Genomic DNA, 7,086 nt, shown 5'->3' on the forward strand with positions numbered 1-7,086 from the left:
GGAGCGGCCACTGCACTCCAGTCTGGGCGACAGAGTGAGACTCCAACTCAAAAAAAAAAAAAAAAAAAAGACAAAAAGACAAAAATAACAGATGTTAACAAGCATGCAGAGAAAAAAGAAATCTCATACACAACTAGTGGGAATGTAAATTAATACAACCCCTATGGAAAACAATATGGTGAGTTATTCAAAGAACTAAAAATGAAACTACTAGTTTATCCAGCAATCCCGCCACTGGGTATCTACCCCAAGGGGAAAAATAATAATTATACCAAAAAGAAACCTGCACTCACGTGTTTATCGCAGAATTATTCACAATAAAATGTAGCAAAGAAATAAAATCAACCTAAGTGTCTATCAACAGATAACTGGACAAAGAATGCGTGGCGTATGCATACACAATGGAATACTTACTACTCAGTCATAGAATGTGTGGAATCATGTCTTTTGCAGCAAGATGGATGGAACTGGAGACCATTATCTTAAGTGAAAGAAGCTAGACACAGAAAGTCAAATACTTCATGTTCTCACTTATAAGTGGGAGCTGGATAACATGTGCACGTGGATGTTCAGTGTGGAATAAGAGACAACGAAAACTCAGAAGAATTAAGGGGTATGAGATGTGAGAGATGACTTAATGCACATATCTGGGTGATGGATAAGCCCTGACGTCACCACTACTCACTCTATGCAATTTTGTGCGTGTAACAAAATTACATCCATATCCCATAAATTGATACAACATTTTTAGATTAAAAAGTTTATTTAAGCCGGGCTCGGTGGCTCAGCCTGTAATCCCGCGCCTTTGGGAGGCTGAGGTGAGTGGATTGCCTGAGCCCGCGGGTTCGAGACCTGCCTGGGCAGCGAGACCTCATCTCTACAATAAATCAAAAAATCAGCCGAGCGTAGTAGCACACACCTGTAATTCCGGCTACTCGGAAGGCTGAGGCGGAAGGATCGCCGGAGCCCAGCAGGTCGAGGCTGCGGTGGCCGGGAGCGGCCACTGCACTCCAGTCTGGGCGTCTGAGTGAGACTCCAACTCAAAAAAAAAAAAATTTTTTATTTAAAAAGTAGAGTTTAGATAGGCTCGGTGGCTCAGCCTGTAATCCCGCGCTTTGGGAGGCAGAGGCAAGAGGATTGGAGATCAGTTGGGCAAATGGCAAGATCTCATCTCTACAATAAATCTAAAAATTAGCTGGGCATGGTGGCGCACGCCTGTGGGTCCAGCTACTTGGAAGGCTGAGGCGGAAGGATCCCGGGAGCCTAGCAGGTTGAGGCTGTGGTGACCTTGAACATATCACTGCACTCCAGCCTGGGTGACAAAGTGAGACTCCGACTCAGAAAAAAAACCTCCACCTTGATCTACCTGTGTCTTCCCTTGTGCACAGGCCTGCTAGGATTGCCACAGCAAAATCCCACACACTGGGTGGCTTAAACAACAGATATTTATTGTCTCACAGTTCTAGAGGCCAGGAAGTTCAAAGTATAGGCAGGGTTGGTTCCTGGTGGGGTCTCTTCCTGGCTTACAAACAGCCGCAAGAGGCCATGTCCTCACATGGCCTTTTGTTCATGTGTACTGCTCCTGGTGTTTCTGTCTCTTCTTTTTTTTTTTTTTGAGTTGGAGTCTCACTCACTGCTGGACTCCGGCGATCCTTCCGCCTCAGCCTTCCAAGTAGCCAGAACTACAGGCGCACGCTACCACGCCCGGCTAATTTATTTATTGTAGAGACAAGGTCTCACCAAGTTGCCCAGGCAGGCCTCAAACCCGCGAGCTCAGGCAATCCACTGGCCTCGGCCTCCCAAAGTGCTGGGATTACAGGCTGAGCCACCGAGCCTGGCCTTTTCCTCTTCTTATAAGGACACCTGTCCTGTTGGACTAGACCCCATCCTATGACTTCACTTAATCTTAATTACCTCCTTAAAGGCCCTATCTCCAAATAGAGTCACAATGGAGATGAGGACTTCAACACAGGAATGTTTGAAGGACGCACTCCAATCCACAACATCCCTCATCACTCATTTTCCCCCAGAACAATCAGAGTCATGTTTAAAAATATAGCTCCAGCTGGGCGCAGTGGCTCATGCCTGTAATCCCAGCATTTTAGAAGGCTGAAGCAGGAAGATCACTTGGGGTCAGGAGTTTGAGATCAGCCTGGGCAACACTGTGAGACCCCCATCTCTACAAAAAATAAAATAAAATCAATTAGCCAGGTGTGGTGGCACATATCTGAAGTCCCAGCTGCTCAGGAGGCTGAGGCAAGAGGATCACTTGAGCCAAGGAGTTTGAGGCTGCACTCTAATTATGATCGTGTCACTGCACTCTAGCCTGGGTGACAAAATGAGTCCCTGTCGCAAAAAAAAAAAAAAAAAACAAAGAAGAAGAAGGTACTGTGGCCACTGAAGCAAGACACTAAGCTGCTGGCTTTGAAGAAGCAAGAAAAGTGACAAGCTGGATGTGAGGGCAAACTGGCTGCGACATCTGTCACCCCATTGATCGCCAGGGTTGATTCGACTGACCTGGCTGACTAGGTGGGTGTACCCTTCCCCTTCCTCCCTCACCGCTCCATGTGTGTCCCTCCCAAAGTTGCGCACTCAGTCGGTCAAAGAGGACGACCATCCCCGCTAGAAAAGTGGCAAACTGAGGAACGCAGCTGTAGAGGCTGGAAAAAGCAAGACACCAGATTCTTCCACTACATGGGAACATGGCCCACCTTGGTTTCAGCCGCCTGAAACTGGTTTTGTTTTTCTGACCTCGAGACTATAAAAGAAACAGTTTCTGTCTTCTACATCACTAAATGTGTGGTCATTTGTAAATGTCACCATAGGAAACTTATACGTACCCCCAAAGGCAAGACCCCAATTCCCTTTTTCAAAGGCTTTCCATTTAAAGAAATTAAAATGCAGTTCAAATTGGTTTGAACAACAGGGAAAAGCCATCAGGCCCACGGACACGTTGGGATGTTAGACTGGGTTTCCATAACAGACTCGGAACAGAAGTGGCTTAAACAAAGCAGAATTTCTTACCTAACAGTCTTCATATAAGCGATTCAACATCTCCTCAAGTGGAAAACCTTCCCCAGCACGTGGGCGGGGGTTGGCCCTGTCCTAGGTGAGGCAGCAGCAGATCAGCCTCCCTTTCCAGTAAAAGCTGACTCCAGGGAGGCTGGGCTTTCCTCTGGTATCTTATTTTGCCTGATAACACAGAACCTTCCCAACCTGCGTGAGGGAAGCTGTGACTGTACATTCTAGAGACGGGAAAATGGAGACTTGCTTGAGAAGGAAGAAAGAGCCCGTCAGTTCAGCAAACACCTCCTAAGCACATGCAGGAATCATCAGGCTCCAGCCAGATGTGGAGGCCAATCTAGATATGGGGAGTGGGGAAAGAGAAGAAGGAAGAGGGAGGGGCAGGCAAATAGATCAAAAGGACTCACCGCGTCTACCGTCAAGAGCTTCTTGGAGGTGGGTGGGCCTTCTAGGGTAAGGCAAAAGCAATGAAAGTTGGATGGCCTCACGTTATGCGGGTAAGCACTCCATGGCCAATGCCATCCCTTGGGACCTGGCACACAGTAGGTGTTCAGGAACAGGTGCTAGAATTCAGCCCAGCTAACCAAGTCCAACATAAGGCTATGGGTCCTGGCTGCCTCCAGCTCTGTCTATTCTTGCTATGTGACTTCAGAGGAATAGAGCAACATCTCTGAACTTGGTCTCCTGATATGTCAGGTGAAAATCCATTTGTTCATTCATCCATTCATAGATAGTATTGACCACCTACTATGTGTCAGGTTCTGTTCTAGGAACTAGAAAGACACCAGTGAACAATAACATCAAAAAAAAACTTCTAGGCCTGGAGCAATGGCTCATGCCTGTAATCCCAGCACTTTGAGAGGCCCAGGCGGGAGGATCACCTGTGCCTAGGAGTTCAAGGCCAGCCTGGGAAATATGGTGAGACCTCATCCCTACAAAAAATTTTTAAAATTAGCCGGTTATAGTGGGGCATGTCTGTAGTCTCAGCTACTCGGGATACTGTGGTGGAAGCATCACCTGAGCCCAGGAGGTCGAGGCTGTAGAAAGCTGTGATTGTGCCACTGCACTTCAGTCTCGGTGACAGAGTGAGACTCCAACTTAAAAAAAAAAACAAAAACACTCTACCCTCAGGAGCAGCAACAGGCAGAAAGACAATACATAAAATAAACAACTCAAATATCTTAGAAGTTATGTTAGACATGTATAAGTAGAAAAAGAAAAAAGATATTAGGCAGTGGTGTGTGCCTGCAATCCCTGCTACTTGGAGACTGATGCAAGAGGATCCCTTGAGCCCAGGAGTTCAAAGTTGTAATGAGCTATGGTTGCATCTGTAAATAGTCACCTGGGCAACATAGCAAAATCTCATCTCTAAAAAAAGAGAAAGAGAAGAAAAAGAAAGCAGGAGAGAAAAGTCTGATGTGCATGGAGGATTGCAATAGACAGAGTAGACATTAAATAGAGCATGGTCTCAGACCATAACTGAATTTCTGAAAAAATCCCCAAATAGTTGGAGATTAAATAACACCCATGAATTAAAGAGAAAGTCAAAATAAATTTAAAATATAGGCTCATGCCTGTAATTCCAGCACTTTGGGAGGCCAAAGCAAGAGGATTGCCTAAGCTCAGGGGTTTGAGACCAGCCTGGGCAACTTGACAAGTCCTAAACTCTACAATAAATCAAAAAATTAGCCTGGCATGGTGGCATGGACCTGTAGTTCCAGTTATTTGGAAAGCTGAGGCAGAAGGATCACCTGAATCCAGCAGGTCGAGGCTACAGTGGCTATGAATGTGCCACTGCACTCCAGCCCAGACGACAGAGAGAGACGCCAACTGAAAAAAAAAAAAATTAAAATATTTTGAATTGAGACTGGCTGCAGTGGCTCACATGTGTAATCTCAGCATGCTGGGAGGCTGAGGTGGGAGAATCACTTGAGGCAAGGAGTTAGAGACCAGCCTGGGCAACAAAGAAAGAACTCCTCTCTACAAAAAAATCAAAAAATTGGCCTGGCTTGGTGGCATGCACCTGTAATACCAGCTATTTAGGAGATTGAGGCAGAAAGATTGCCTGGGCCCAGGAGGTCAAGGCTGTGGTTAGCCATGATCATGCCACTGCACTCCAGCCTGGGTGACAGAATGAGACCCTGACTCAAAAAACATATATATGCATCTGGGCACAGTGGCTCACACCTGTAATCCCAGCACTTTGGAAGGCAGAGGTGAGAGGATTTCCTGAGCTCACAGGTTCAAGACCAGCATGGGCAACATGGCGAGACCTCATCTGTACAATAAATCAAAAAAATTAACCAAGCATGGTGGTACGTGCTTATAATTCCAGCTACTTGGACGGCTAAGGCGGAAGGATCACCTGAGCCCAGCAGGTCAAGGCTGTGGTGGCCATGAGCATGCCACTCCAGCCTGGGTGACAGTGAGACCTCGACTCAAAAAAAAAAAGGTCTTTGGGGAAATGGTTCAATCACAAGGTCTCTGCTCTCATGAATGAGATTAATGGTCTTAAAAAAGAGACTGCACCTGAGCTCACTGATACACCCCTATAGTCCAGCTACTTGGGAGGCTGAGGTAGGAGGATAGCTTGAGGCCAGGAGTTCAAGCTCAGCCTGGGTTACAAAGTGAGATCTCATTTCTAAGAAAATAAAATTGGAGGGACACAGAGGCACGTGCCTATAATCCCAGCACTTTGGAAGGCCAAGACAGGAGAATTACTTGAGCCCGGGAGTTTGAGACCAGCCTTGGCAACGTAGGGAGGCCTTGTCTCTACAAAAATCAAAAAATTAGCTGGGTGTAGTGGCATGCACCTGAAGTCACCTGCTCAGGAGGCTGAGGTGGAAGGATCACCTGAGCCCAGGAGGTCAGGGCTGCAGTGAACTGTGATCACATCACCACGCTCCAGCCTGGGTGATAGAGTGAGACCTTGACAATAAGGAAAAAAAGCAAAAATTAAAAATAAGAAAGAAAAAAAAAGAGCCTTCAGAGAGTTGCCCAGCCCTTCTGTCTCTTCTGCCATGTGAAGACACAGCAATTATCCCATCCAGAAGACCCAGCAACTAAGTGCCATCTTGGCATCATAGGACAAGCCCTCACCAGACACTGAACCTGCCAATGCCTTGATCTTGGACCTCCCAGCTTCCAGAACTGTGAGAAATAAATTCCTGCTCAGTATAAGTTATCCAGTCTCAGGTATTTTATTACAGCACCATTAATGGACTAAGTGAACTATCAAATGCTTCAGTTGTTTTTTGCTTTTGCCTATATATAGAGAGAGAGATTATTTTTTTGAGTCGGCGTCTCACTCTGGTGCTCAGGCTAGAATGCAGTGGCATGATCACAGCTCACCACATCCTCAATCTCCCGGACTCAGGTGATCCTTTCACCTCAGCCTTCTAAGTAGCTGAGTAGGTGCCACACCACATCTGGTTAATTTTTACTATTATTATTTTTTTTGTAGAGACAGTGTCTTGCTATGTTCCATAGGCTAGTCTCAACCTCCTGGTCTCAAGCGATCCTCCCACCTCAGCCTCCCAAAGTGCTGGGATTACAGGTGTGAGCCACTGTGCCCATCCTGATTTTTTAAAAGTGGTCAGGAAAGGCCTTATTGGCAAAAGGGATATTTGAAATGGACTGAAGGTGGTGGGAGGAAGGAATCACATGGAAATCTGGAGGAAGAGCATCCCAGGCTGGGTCAAGGCCCTGAGAACAGCAACAGGAAGTCTTAGGTCCAGTGTCAGAGAGAGTTTCTCAAAGGGCCTTATTTGAAACTCCAGGCCAGCCCCTTGTGTAAACTCTATCTGCCATTTTCCCCCTGAGCCTTTGTCACCATCTTATCCCTGTCCCCCTTGCACCGTCTCACTTCTTCAACTGTTCACTGCCTATCTTCTTCCCACGAGCTGCTCAGTTCCACCAGGGCAGGTATTCGTGTCTGTCTTGCTCATTGCTTCCTGCTGCCCACCCCACAGTAGGGAATGTTTGTGGAATTGAGGTGGGACAAGTGGCATAGCTTAGATATGGATAGTGAGTTTCTCATAGGCAGGTTTATCTAACTAGAAA

Source organism: Carlito syrichta, unplaced genomic scaffold, assembly GCF_000164805.1.
Source record: "Carlito syrichta isolate Samal-C Ts95f unplaced genomic scaffold, Tarsius_syrichta-2.0.1 Scaffold304165, whole genome shotgun sequence".
Taxonomy (NCBI): domain Eukaryota; kingdom Metazoa; phylum Chordata; class Mammalia; order Primates; family Tarsiidae; genus Carlito; species Carlito syrichta.